This window comes from Salmo trutta, chromosome 17 (genome assembly GCF_901001165.1).
Source record: "Salmo trutta chromosome 17, fSalTru1.1, whole genome shotgun sequence".
Taxonomy (NCBI): Eukaryota; Metazoa; Chordata; class Actinopteri; order Salmoniformes; family Salmonidae; genus Salmo; species Salmo trutta.
Window position 1 is genome coordinate 6,866,575 of NC_042973.1, and position 15,035 is coordinate 6,881,609.

At 40.9% G+C, this 15,035-nt stretch overlaps 1 non-coding gene across 1 annotated transcript; it reads left to right on the forward strand.

Annotated features, from left to right (window-relative positions):
• The first annotated feature begins 1,615 nt into the window (after positions 1-1,615).
• LOC115152532 (small nucleolar RNA U13) lies at positions 1,616-1,711 on the forward strand. The gene has a single exon (XR_003867532.1). It is a non-coding gene; the product is annotated as a small nucleolar RNA U13 (small nucleolar RNA).
• The last annotated feature ends 13,324 nt before the right edge of the window (positions 1,712-15,035 follow it).

A 15,035-nucleotide genomic window follows, 5' to 3' on the forward strand; every position in this document is an offset into this window, starting at 1 on the left:
TACAGTGTGTGCAAATGGCGTGAGGAGGTATGACAATAAATAGGCTATAGTAGCAAAGTAATTACAATTTAGCAAAATAACACTGGAGTGATAGATGAGCAGATTATGATGAGCAGATGATGGTGTGTAAGTAGTGATACTGGTGTGCAAAAGAGCAGCAAAGTAAATAAAAACAATATGGGGATGAGGTAGGAAGATTGGGTGGGCTATTTACAGATGGACTATGTACAGCTGCAGTGATCAGTTAGCTGCTCAGATAGCTGATGTTTAAAGTTAGTGAGGGAAATGTAAGTCTCCAGCTTCAGCGATTTTTGCGATTCGTTCCAATCACTGGCAGCAGAGAACTGGAAGGAAAGGCGGCCAAAGAGGTGTTGGCTTTGTGGATGACCAGTGAGATATACCTGCTGGAGCGCGTGCTACAGGTGGGTGTTGTTATCGTGACCAGTGAGCTGAGATAAGGCGGGGCTTTACCTAGCATAGACTTATAGATGACCTGGAGCCAGTGGGTCTGGCAACAAATATGTAGCGAGGGCCAGTCGACTAGAGCATACAGGTCGCAGTGGTGGGTGGTATAAGGCGCTTTGGTAACAAAACGGATGGCACTGTGATAGACTACATCCAATTAGCTGAGTAGAGTATTGGAAGCTATTTTGTAGATGACATCGCTGAAGTCGAGGATTAGTAGGATAGTCAGTTTTACGAGGGTAAGTTTAGCAGCATGAGTGAAGGAGGCTTTGTTGCGGAATAGAAAGCCGATTCTAGATTTGATTTTGGATTGGAGATGTTTGATATGAGTCTGGAAGGAGAGTTTACAGTCTAACCAGACACCTAGGTATTTGTAGATGCTCCCCTTGTTCCATTTACTCAATATAGAAACATGAAAATGTTTCATGCATACAAGTTAAATATTATAATACATTTTTAACAGATGACTTGGAATTGAAAGAGGTGAATTTTGACATTATATTTGAGTAGAGTGCATTTGGCTCAACAGTGGCTCTAAATTAACATATGTTCATAGTCAAGTTGTTTACTCAGACGACCTCAGCCAAGGTAGTGAAATTATTCTATTTTATAAACTTTCTCTCGTGGACTCAAAAACAATGAACTGGTGTGAGGAAATGGAGCAAACTCCCTCCAGTCATTCTTTTGTTGATGCTTTTAAACGCATGAGGGGTAAACGGGTGCAAACGTCTGGGTGAAGGCTACGCAACAGAACACAACCTGGGGCACGTTAAGCAGGACACAATTTTTTTGGAACATTCAGGTAGAAATATGCAATGTAGAACATGTGGAGTAAGGAATCACGTCAGCTCTATTCATGACATTTCTATCTAAAACACTTGACAACATTGAAACGTGGCCTTGTTTGAAAAATACCCATGAAGTGTTTAACCTTTCCCACAATGCATTGGTGCTGAATGTTCTACCATACAAAACATTCAATGTTGAAATGGAAATCTGAAATTCTACAGTACCTCAGTGTTTATTATTTGATGTAGATTTTTTTCACATTACAATACATTCAAAGGTTTTTGACACACACCATTTGCTGAAGACCTATGGTCATAACTAATGAATGAATGAATGAATGACATTACACATAACTTTCCTGATCCTTTGGTTCATAGAAATGATGAATGGGTTAATCACAGACATTGTGTGACATGTACAGCCTTATTGTTATGCAATGTACATCAGCCTTCTGATTATGATACCAGAATCATGACTTGTTAAACATGATGTTTATAATGTAAAAAAAAATACACTTTTCATTTGTCTTTCACCGGGAAAGTCCTTTGAGGCAAAGTGTTTTACAGTGGAGACCTGGCTAAGAAAACAGCAGCAGTTAGTTCAACATGTAAAACCTATAGCAAAATCAGCACAATATGTCATCATGAGCCCATCCAGCCTACAGGAAACATTTACACTCCTCCTGAACAGAGTAAAAGTAATAATATATACTTTCATGTGATCAATGAAAGAATGTTAATTTCAAGTAGTAATGCTTTTCAAACTCCAACGCTCTTAGGCTGCGTTTACAAAGGCATACCAATTCCGATCTTTATTTCACTAATTGGCTTTTTGACCAATCAGATCAGCTCTGAAAAAGAGCTGATGTGAAAAGATCTGATTTGTCAAAAGGCATATTATTGCAGGGATGTTTTTAGTTTTTCCTTTCAATTAAGACCCAGACAACCAGGTGAGGGGAGATTTTTACTAATTAATGACCTTAATTCGTCAATCATGTACAAGAGAGGAGCGAAAACCCACAGACACTCGACCCTCTGTGGAATGAGTTTGAAACATGAATTAGTGGAAAAAATATCAGAATCGGGCTGCCTGTGTAAGACCAGTGGTTTTATGGTCTTCTGTACTACAGGACCTGTACTCACAAAGTATCTCAGAGTAGGAGTGCTAATCTAGAATCAGTTTTGCCTTGATTGTAATGAATAGACAGGGAGAACCTGATCCTAGACCAGCACTCCTACTCTGATACGCTTTATGAATACAGAATGCATGTTTCACAATTGCCTTTGGATGCACTTCAAGTCTGAAATGTTCACCTCTGACATCTATCTACTGTCCCTTGCTAGCTGAGCTTATCTGCTGCCAAAGGGGACATACTATTTATCATTGAGGGATAAAGCTTGCGTTTGTCAATTAGAGGTGATCCCTGGGGTTTAATTTGACTGGCCTCCTTTCATCAGACTATCAATTATATGTAAACCATATTTTAACTCCAAAGGAGGCCAATATAATATGAACACTAATGCCTCTATTGTGGAGAGGAGCACAAAGGAGGCAGACACAAAGTGCCTCTGAGTGGGAGAGTGAACAGATAAGGAAACTAATACGTTGGCTTTGGCACTCCAGTATTACTGAAATTAATACATCTGCTTAGCAGTTTGAAGCGGGTTTCGTCCTGGAACTGTTTGTTATTGTTCTTTGATTTCTAACCTACCTCATTTCCTGAAAAGTTTACTTTCATGGGCTTTATGCACATCAGCTTGTGAAAAAAAATTGGATTCTCATAATTGCATATTAGTTTGTGACCAAAGAGGTTTCATTTATTTTTTGCGGACATGAAACCTTTTAGTTATTTATGTAAATGACAGTGAGATGGGCATATAGGGAGGCAGTAATTTGTTCATAAATGTATTTTCATTATGTACAGGTAATTTGTTTTCAAGTAAACTGAGCTGAAGATGAAGCTGGAAAAGTTTTTTAAAATTAGCATGGTCTGCTGGCTGAAATGCCTGTCTCTGTAAGATGTGTGGTGCACTGTACATTATTAATGGATTGTTTTGTAGTTTAGGGCAGTCAATGAGGGTGGCATTTTTTGAGTCAGGCAATATAGTGTATTTGTTGTTTGTGAAAAGCACTTACTCACCCTTTCTGGTAAATGTACAACATGCAATCAAAGCGATTACCTGTCAATTTAATAACATATTCCTCAGCTGTGATACTATCATAGTCAAAAAGTATGTTATACACTAGAGCCGTGGTCACCAACCGATCACGATCTGCAAGTCATTCCTAGGTCGATCACCAAACATTTCTGTAAAAAACCCAACGCTAAACCCCTGGGTTCCTGTTTTTGTTCTTCGTTTTGCGCTGTTGGCAGTAGGTGCACTTGATTCAGCAGTTCCCATTTTTAACCATTTCATGTGCCTTAAGGTAGAACAAAGCCTACCCGGCAGGTCCAGAGAGCAAATCAAGTGCACCTATAGGTCTACCGCTGGCCAATCAGATAGCTCAGATCACTGTATCTTGTAACGGCTGTCGTGAGAGAGAGTAGACCAAGGTGCAGCGGAGTTAGTGTTCATCATTGAATATTTAATAACGAAAGAACACTATACAAACAAAACAAGAAAACCGACAGCCAAACAGTCCTGTCAGGTGCAAAACACTAACAGAAACAATTACCCACAAACCCCAAAGGGGAAACCTGCTCCTTATGTGTGACTCCCAATCAGCAACAACGACCTTCAGCTGTGCCTGATTGGGAGCCACACACGGCCCAAAACAAAGAAATACAAAAACATAGAAAAAGGAACATAGAACGCCCACCCAATGTAACACCCTGGCCTAACCAAAATAAAGAACAAAAACCCCTCTCTATGGCCAGGGCGTTATATATCTGTACAGTTTCCTCGAGCCATAGACTATAAAAAGAAGCCTCGAACACACAGCAAAGTTGATACTGTGACATTTCAAAACTTAGAAAACCATGACTAGAGAGAGACTCATAATACAACAAAGAGCTGCTGTTTTTATGAGTAACTTCATGTTTAAGTTGTTATTCAGCACTGTCAACACTTTGTTCAATACTTTCATAAGCCATAAAATGTACTTTCTCCCTACTTCCACTCACTCTACAACCAGCACTGCCGCTGTAATGAACGAGTATAGCAAAGTGTTTCCATAAGCTTGTGTTGTTATTTTTTTGCGGCTTGTGTCTTATTTGAATATCGAGAAATATTTCACTTTCTCTGGTCAGGCATAACAACATGAATTGGTGCATGAGGCAGAAATAATTCAATGCAATTTAAGTTTCGCCATCAACTGGAAGACTGTGTCCACTTTTCTCAGCTGAGGGAGGGAGAGAGGAGGGACGCCGCGCCCTCCCCTCAGACTGACCATCAGAAGCAGGTAATTAGTCCATTAGAAAAAAGCAAATTATTATGCTCACTAAACTGTGCCTCACAAGTAATACAACAAATGATCTATTAACAGTGAGATCGTATACTTCAAGTTTTTAAATATACTTTTAAAATGGTCTAAGAAGAACAAACATTAGCAGGGCAATTCAAGCGTAGTCAATATGCAGTGATAATGTAATGGGCCTATATCCTACTGCACAAATATAATTGCTAGAAAACTGTTTATAATTGGTTTATGTTGAATAGGCTTACGTCTGAGCGGTAGATCTCGGCCTGCATTTTGACTCAGAAAAAGATTGGTGACCACTGTGCTAGAAGGATATTTCTCTCTTCAGGTATAATGTGACACAAAAAAAAAATACAAAGTTGAAAGCTGAATGAGGAGCGACCTCTACAGTTCATAATCATATACTGTGAACCACAGGAGATCCCAAGGGAATGAAAATAAAACACCTGTGCAAAAATGGTTCAAATGCAATGTATACTACAAGGCACACAAGGTTAAAAATACCCTTTGACTAAGACCTCCAAATGAACAGCTGTGTTTATTTCTGAATACTGATCCCACTGGTGCAGTCGGTCGTGTGGACAGTGGTTTAGGTTATTGGCTGCGGTGAAGATAACGGCCCTGCTACTGTAACACTATAGCCATCAGGGCGTCCAGCGTTGCTGTCAGACATCACCCGTTGAGGGAATGATTCCTTTGAAATCAATGAAAGCTTCCAGCCAGAAGAGGACTGGCCACCCCTCATAGCCGGATTCCTCTCTAGGTTTCTTCCTAGGTTTTGGCCTTTCTAGGGAGTTTTTCCTAGCCACCGTGTTTCTACATCTGCATTGCTTGCTGTTTGGGGTTTTAGGCTGGGTTTCTGTACAGCACTTTGTGATATCAGCTGATGTAAGAAGGGCTATATAAATACATTTCATTTGATTTGATTCTATAGATGGGTTAGCTGACAACGTCACTAAAACGATACACAAGCTTCAACGGGGCAGAAGTCTGTGTGTGTTGCTATGGTTCTGGTTGGCCAGATAGCTAGCAACAATGACAAGAAGCTGCCATGATTCTGGATGGCCAGATAGCTAGCAACAATGACAAGAAACTGCCCTGATTCTGGATGGCCAGATAGCTAGCAACAATGACAAGAAACTGCCATGATTCTGGATGGCCAGATAGCTAGCAACAATGACAAGAAGCTGCCATGATTCTGGATGGCCAGATAGCTAGCAACAATGACAAGAAGCTGCCATGATTCTGGATGGCCAGATAGCTAGCAACAATGACAAGAAGCTGCCATGATTCTGGATGGCCAGATAGCTAGCAACAATGACAAGAAACTGCCATGATTCTGGATGGCCAGATAGCTAGCAACAATGACAATAAACTGCCATGATTCTGGATGGCCAGATAGCTAGCAACAATGACAATAAACTGCCATGATTCTGGATGGCCAGATAGCTAGCAACAATGACAAGAAACTGCCATGATTCTGGATGGACAGATAGCTAGCAACAATGACAAGAAGCTGCCATGATTCTGGATGGCCAGATAGCTAGCAACAATGACAAGAAGCTGCCCTGATTCTGGATGGCCAGATAGCTAGCAACAATGACAAGAAACTGCCCTATGGGGAATATTAGGTGGCTGGATTCAGCTCGTTTCATCTTGTTCTTGATAGCATGTCTTGCTTTGAGGTGTTTTAACTGATTTCATGTAAATGATAATATGGCTAAAATTCGCTAGCTAGCTAACCAACAAATGTAACGATGCATTTAAGAGACAACAAGTGCTCATAGTACAAATGTATTTATGCTTTCAATAAACATTAGAGACAAAATATAGTTTACCTGTTGTCAAATATCTAAGCCAACCCTGTCTGTTTTGCCCCATAGTTGAGCACCCATCAGTTTTGTTGCCAAACAACCAACCTGTCTATACTGCCAGTGTTGCGCTCGCATTGCGTCACATCCAATGGCATCATCCAATTTTTGACGGCTGACGCGCGCTGAATTGAAATAATGAGAAATAACGTTGATTTCGGTTGCAAATGGCCTCCACTAGACACCACTGGATGTTTTACTAGGATTTATGGAAACGATAGCTCGCTAGCTACATTTACTACATTTATTTATGTTCAAAATGCTAACAAAAGCAATGTGTAATTAGAAGATAATTTAGTACAACCACTAGTAACAATTTAAGAGTACTTGCAAAAAAACAACCAAAGATATTGTATTTACGCATTATTGATAAATATGATACAGTACAATCGGGGAAAATAGAATAAAGAGGGTCTTCCCCCGCTGCTCCTCTCCGCGCTCTGTGTAGCAGGTAGAACGTCACATTGACACGACGCTGATGGCAAAACCAACGCTTATAGTCGAGCTAAAGTGTAACGCTGAGAAGGATGTTCACCTAAGCCGGTTGTTCCACGAAATGAGTCCCATTAGGGTAGTGTAACTTAGTAAAAAAAGTACATTTTATTTCACTTAATTTTAACATTCTGTCACGAAAAGCATATTTTCAATTTAATAATTAACTTTTTTTTCCATCAGAAGAGGTTAAATAAAAAATGTCTGCACATCAAATGCTCCAGTGTGAAATCGACACTGAGAGTGTTAAATTTAACACTGTTCCAGTGTCTATACGAGTCCACACTTTTCAGTGTTAAGCCTTTTTTTGCATATTTCCCAGAGTACCTTTCAATAAATTATAGAGTTACCACCCATGACTCTATTTGCTAGTGACAGAAACATGGTTGTTGCATTCATTCATTTTCAGCTGTATGGCCTTTACCAAGTGAGATCCTAACTGACTATGTTATTGTCAATATGTATTTAATGCGATATGTTTTTCATAAGGTCTTATTTTGACTGCCTTGTTATACCCTAAAACAGCATCTCATGGTTTGTAGACCACATCAGGCTTGCAGGTCACAGTATGCTATCTTGCAAAGTGATAAATAATTCCTATTGGAATCCAGCCAGAGCAGGGATATCAAACATTTATAATTTTTATTCACCTGCAACCTGCATTCAGAATGACTGCCAGGGTTGGGAAGACCAAAGAAATGAGACGCCTTAAAAAATCTAAACATGAACAACCATTTTAGTAACGGGTGCAATAAATCCAAGTAACAAGATTGGATTAGTTTAGGAAAATGTATGTTATTTATATTTAAATAGCATAATATTAATCAGTCTTTTTGCATGCAAAAACATATATATTGAAACAAAGAAACGTTGGCGAGTTTGGGGCGCCGTGAGAGTTATTTAAGATACTTTTCAAAGTAGGGTTTCAGACATTTTTGAAAGATGGGCTGGGATTCCGTTGTCCTGGCTTTAGTAGGAAGCTTGTTCCACCATTGGGGTGACAAGACAGAGAAGAGCTTTGACTGAGCTGAGCGGAAAGCTGCCTTTCCAGTCGGGGTTGGTAGACCAAGAGACCAGAGGTGGCGGAACTGAGTGCTTGGGTTGGGATGTAGGGTTTGAGTACTGATAAGATGGCGCCGAAGAGGTTGGCTGACGTTTCACATGCTCCTAACCAACTGTGCTATTTTGTTCGTTTTTTTGCTTTGTTTGTAATCTATTTTTTAACTTACATTGTACATAATGTTGCTGCTACCGTCACTTATGACCGAAAATAACATCAGAACAGCGATTACTCACCACGAACTGGAAGAAGCTTTTTCCTTTAACGAGTCCGACGAGAAGGATATACTGCTTTCCCGGGAACAAGGCCAAATCCCCGTCATTTGCGATAAGAAAAGACGGAGGAAAAGAGGGCGCAGATCGGGCTGCCTTTTGAGAATCCGTAGGTGAGCGAGTAAACTCCAACTGCCATCCATTCTACTTGCTAACGTACAATCATTGGAAAATAAAATTGATGACCTACGATTACAATTATCCTACCAATGGGACATTGAAAACTAATTTATTTTGTTTCTGGCTGAACGACGACACGGATATTATAGAGCTGGCGGGATTTAATGAACCGGCAGAACAGAGAAAAAGATACGTCTGGTCAGACGAGGGGTGGAGGTGTGTGTCTTTTTGTCAATAACAGCTTGTGCACAATGTCTAATACTAAAGAAGTCTCGAGGTTTTGCTCGCCTGAGTTAGAGTACCTTATGATAAGCTGTAGACCGCACTATCTACCAAGAGAGTTCTCATCTATATTATTAGTAGCTGTCTATTTACCACCACAGACCGATGCTGGCACTAAGACCGCACACAACCAACTCTATAAGGCCATAAGCAAACAATAAAATGCTCATCCAGAAGTGGCCTTCCTAGTGGCCGGGGACTTTAATGCAGGCAAACTTAAATCAGTTTTACCAAATTTTTACCAGCTTGTCACATGTGCAACCAGAGGAAAATAAACTCTACATCACCTTTACTCCACACACAGAGACGCATAGAAATCTCTCCCTCGCCCTCCATTCTGGCAAATCTGACCATAATTCTATCCTCCTGATTCCTGCTTACAAGCAAAAACTAAAGCAGGAAATACAAATGACTTAATCAGTATGGACGTGGTCAGATGCCCTCGGATGAACCATCAAACAGTCAAAGCATCAATACAGGACTAAGATTGAATTCTACTATACTGGCTCTGACGCTTGTCAAATGTGGCAGGGCTTGCAACTATTACGGACTACAAAGGGAAACCCAGCTGCAAGCTGCCCAGTGACGCAAGTTTACCAGACGAGCTAAATGCCTTCTATGCTCGCTTCAAGGCAAGCAACACTGTAAGCCTGTATGAGAGCACCAGCTGTTTCGGGCGACTGTGGGATCACGCTCTTCGTAGCTGATATGAGCAAGACCGTTAAAGGTCGACATTCACGAGGCTGCGGGGCCAGAGGGATTAACAGGACATGTACTCCGAGCATGCGCGGACCAACTGGTAAGTGTCTTCACTGACATTTTCAACCCCTCCCGGAACGAGTCTGTAATACCAACATGTTTCAAGCAGACCATCATAGTCCCTGTGATCAAGAAAGCAAAGGTAACATGCCGAAATGACTACTGCTCCATAGCATTCATGTCAGTAGCCATGAAATGCTTTCAAATGCTGGTCATGCCTCACATCAACCCCATCATCCCGGAAACCCTAGACCCACTCCAATTTGCATACCGCCCCAACAGATCCACAGATGACGCAATCTCAATCGCACCCCACACTGCCCTTTCCCACCTGGACAAAAGGAACACCTATGTGAGAATGCTGTTCATCGACTACAGCTCAGCATTCATCAAAGCGCATCACTAAGCTAAGGACCCTGTGACTAAACACCTCCCTCTGCAAGAGGAGACTGAAAAGATTGGGCATGTGTCCCCAGGTCATCAAAAAGTTATACAGCTGCACTATCGAGAGCATCATGACGCGTTTTATCTCCGCCTGGTATGGCAACTGCTCGGCATCTGACGGAAAGGCACTACAGAGGGTAGTGCGTATGGCCCAGTACATCAATGGGGCCAAGATTCCTGCCATCCAGGACCTATATACTTGGCTGTGTCAGAGGAAGGCCCAAAAAATTGTCAAAGCCTCCAGTCACCCAAGTCATAGAGTGTTCTCTCTGCTACACGTCAAGTGGTACCGGAGCTCCAAGTCTAGGTCCAAAAGGCTCATTAACAGCTTCTACTTCCAAGCCATAAGACTACTGAACAATTAATCAAATGGCCACCCGGGCTATTTACATTTACCCCCCCCCCCCCCCACACACACACACACACACAATATTGGTGGACATTTTCTGCTTAAAATATCAAAGGGATTTAGAATGACCTAAGCCTCAGCACCCCCTGTATTTCCCTTTCAATGGATAATGTTGTTTTTCCTAATGCTACTGCATAGCATTGTCTGTTTGTCCTGTTCGGCTGGATACAAACCTCACATTTTCTGCAAGTAGGAAGACATTTAACTGAAAGTGTATTCGGAAAGTATTCAGACCCCCACATTTGATTACATTACTGCCTTATTCTAAAATGGATTAAATAGTTTTTTCCCCTCATCAATCTACCCACACTATCCCATAATGACAAAGCAACCCCCCCCCAAAGAAAACTGAAATATTAAGTATTCAGACCCTTTACTCAGTAGTTTGTTGAAGCACCTTTGGCAGCGATTACAGACTCGAGTCTTCTCGGGTATGATGCTACAAGCTTGGCACACCTGTACTTGGGGAATTTCTCCCATTCTTCTCTGCAGATCCTATGCACAGCTATTTTCAGGTCTCTTCAAAGGATGTTAGATCCGGTTCAAGTCCGAGCTCTGGCTTGGTCACTGAAGGACATATAGAGACTTGTCCCGAAGCCACTCCTGTGTTGTCTTGGCTGTGTGCTTAGCGTCGTTGTCCTGTTGGAAGGTGAACCTTTGCCCCAGTCTGAGGTCCTGAGCGCTCTGGAGCAGGTTTTCATCAAGGATCTCTCTGTCCTTTGCTCCGTTCATCATGTGCATTTTACTGAGGAGTAGCTTCCGTCTGGCAACTCTACCATAAACGATTGATTGGTGAAGTGCTGCAGAGATGGTTGTCCTTCTGGAAGGTTCTCCCATCACCAAAGAGGAATTCTGGAGCTCTGTCAGAGTGACCATCCGGTTCTTGGTCACCTCCCTGACCCAGGCCCTTCTCCCCCGATTGCTCAGTTTGGCCTGGTGGCCATCTCTAGGAAGAGTCCTGGTGGTTCCAAACTTCTTCCATTTAAGAATGATGGAGACCACTGTGTTCTTGGGGACCTTCAATGCTGCAGACATTTGTTGGTACCCTTCCCCAGATCTGTGCCTTGACACAATCCTGTCTCGGAGCTCTACGGACAATTCCTTTGACCTCATGGCTTGGTTTTTGCTCTGACATGCACTGTCAACTGTGGGACCTTATAAAGACTGGTGTGTGCCTTTCCAAATCATGTTCAATCAGTTGAATTTACCACAGATGGACTCCAATCAAGTCGTAGAAACCTCTCAAGGATGATTAATGGAAACAGGATGCACCTGAGCTCAATTTCGAGTCTCATAGCAAAGAGTCTGAATACTTATGTAAATAAGGTTTTTCAGTTTTTTTATTTGATAAATTTGCACAAATTTCTTCTTTTTTTCACTTTGTCACTATGGGGTATTGTGTGTAGATTGCTGAGGATTTTTTTTATTTAATCCATTTTAGAATAAGGCTGTGTGGTAAAAGGCAAGGGGTCTGAATACTTTCTGAAGGCACTGAGTAATATATATATATATATATATATATGTGTGTGTGTAAAAATATACATAAATATATTTACATTTTTCTTTTTTAGGCCCCTGAGCCCTGAATTACATGAATTTTGTAAATAACAGCAAATACACACATCAATATAAATACAAAGTGCAAGCAAAGAGAAACACATGGTCATTAAAAACAAACACATTCATCAGTAATAAGGTCCTCAATCAGTATAAAGGAGGAAATATTGTTTACCTGTTGAGCAAAATCAAAGATGAAATGCATCCTGATGTCTTTGCTTGCTGTTTCAGTGTTTTTAAGCCGTCAGTCTGAGACCAGGGGTACTAGAGATAACTAACCCTAAACACGTTGAGGCTTTGTCGTTGATATTCTGTAATTTCACCATCGCGTGTGTCATTTTCTGTGTGTTGTAGATCCCGGGAGGAATGGTGGCCACAAAGGTGACGACGCCAAATGAGGATCATGAGAGAATAGATTACCTTTAAAATAATAAAAGTTGAATGAAACACATTGTAATGTATTGTAATGACACTGGATCAAATGGTTGTGATGTATAGAGAGCATCTAGTCTGGTGCATCATTTCATAAACTGCTTCAATTAGCCCCACTCAAAAATTTGGCCCCAGTCATAAATTAGCCCCACTCAAAAATTAGCCCCACTCACAAATTAGCCACACTCACAAATTAGCCCCACTCACAAATTACCCCCACTCACAAATTAACCCCACTCATAATTTAGCCCCAATCACAAATTAGCCCCACTCACAAATTAGCCCCACTTACAAATTAGCCCCCTCATAAATTAGCCCCACTGACAAATTAGCCCCACTCATAATTTAGCCCCAATCACAAATTAGCCCCACTCACAAATTAGCCCCACTCACAAATTAGCCCCACTCACAAATTATCCCCACTCCCAAATTAGCCACACTCACAAATTACCCCCACTCATAAATTAGCCCCACTCACAAATTAGCCACATTCACAAATTAGCCCCACTTACAAATTAGCCCCACTCATAAATTAGCCCCACTCACAAGTTAGCCACATTCACAAATTAGCCCCACTTACAAATTAGCCCCACTCATAAATTAGCCCCACTCACAAGTTAGCCCCACTCATAAGTTAGCCCCACTCGCAAATTAGCTCCACTCACAAATTAACCCCACTCATAAATTAGCCCCACTCATAATTTAGCCCCAATCACAAATTAGCCCCACTCACAAATTAGCCCCACTCACAAATTAGCCCCACTCATAAATTACCCCCACTCACAATTTAGCCACATTCACAAATTAGCCCCAATCATAAATTAGCTCCACTCACAAATTAGCCCCACTCATAAATTAGCTCCACTCACAAATTAGCCCCACTCATAAATTAGCCCCACTCGTAAATTAGCCTCACTCACAAATTAGCCCCATTCATAAATTATCCCCACTCACAAATTGGCGCTACTCGTAAATTAGCACATCAATAATGAGTTTAGAATCATATAAAGGGCACATCCCAAATTGACAGAGTGCTATCAGTGAAATCTGTTATTCAAATGAGCCTGCTCTTGTTATTAGAGTTTTATGATAGTGTAATTCATTAAAGCCTCTCATAAACAAAGTAATAATTGTCTGTCTTTTCTCTTATCCCCCGCTCTTCCCTACTCTGGGACCACTGCTAGGTGCCGGTTCACAGAAATACATTCTGTCTGGGAGTTCATTCTATAAAATAATTCCACAGGGCATGTTCTGTTGAATTGGTCTGGCATTTGAGAGTGGCGAAAAGAGAAGGCTAACTTGTTGGGGAGGACGGTCTTTAAAGTATGTCCTTAAGCTGATGCAATTATCTGAACCATTGAATCCTTTAATGACTGCTGCCTGGTACAACTAGCCAGAGCTGGGATGGTTAGCCTACTCCAATAATATTGTGTCATCTTATTGTATATATAGGAGTTGGCTAACCATCCGAGCTCTGGCTAGTTGTACCAGGCAGCAGTCATTAAAGGATTCAATGGTTCAGATAATTGCATCAGCTCAATGACAATGATAATGATTGTGCAACTCAACCTCCAAAAGAAATATGTTCAAAATACATATCTTTTGAAAACAGACAAAAAAAAGTAATTTTTTTTTTCTCTAAACGTTCAATAGTATGACTGACGACCATTCTTCCGTCACATTGAATCTTTGATACCCATTTTATTTTTGAAAAAAATCCAAGGAAACCTGTTTGATTGAGGTGTGCGTTCTGCCGTCAGGGTGTAGTCATATTCATTAGCATGACTAAAACCCCGCAATGAGATCGCTAAAGATGATCATATTTTCCAGCATGCTCTTTTACAGATACATTTTTACTACGTTTTTGCATGTACATAGATTGATTCATTCATCTTCTGCTACTCAAATATAAACAACATACATTTGTCTAAACTAATCCACATCTGTTTATTACACTCGTTACTTAAATGGTCGTTCCAGTTTACATGCTTTAGGTAGTCTCATATCTTAGTCTTCCCAACCCTTGTAGTCATTCTGCGGGTGAATAACAATTCCAAAAGCAAGGTTGCGGGTGAAGAAAAATTCCAAATGTTGGATATCCCAACTCTGGTTGGATTCCAATAGGCATCAAACATCACTTTGCATGCCAGCATAATGTGACATGCAGACCTGATGTGGCCTGGAAACCATAAGATTCAGGCCACTGTAAATAAAGCTTTATGACATATGTACAGTATCGTCTTGAAGAATAAAAGGTGAATGGTAACATATTCTGTTCTCACTTGATGAATGTAACAACTGTGGCTCTGTCACTAGCAAATACAGTTATCGGTGGTAACTCTACAATTCATTGAAAGGCAAGGCACTCTGAGAAATATGCAAATAAGGCTTTACACTAAGCAGTGTGTTAAATGTAACACTGAAAAGTGTGAACCCGTATAGACACTAGAACAGTGTTAAATGTAACCCTTTCAGTGTTGATTTAACACTGGAGCATTTGCTGTGCATGAAACGTCTGTTTGCTCATCATGAACGCAATGTACAGTACTGTAAATCAGCTGTAATCATTGGACAACGAACACAATTGCATTTTATTGATGGAAATTTGAATGCACAAAGATATCGTGATGAGATCCTGAAGCCCTTTATCGTGTAATTCATCC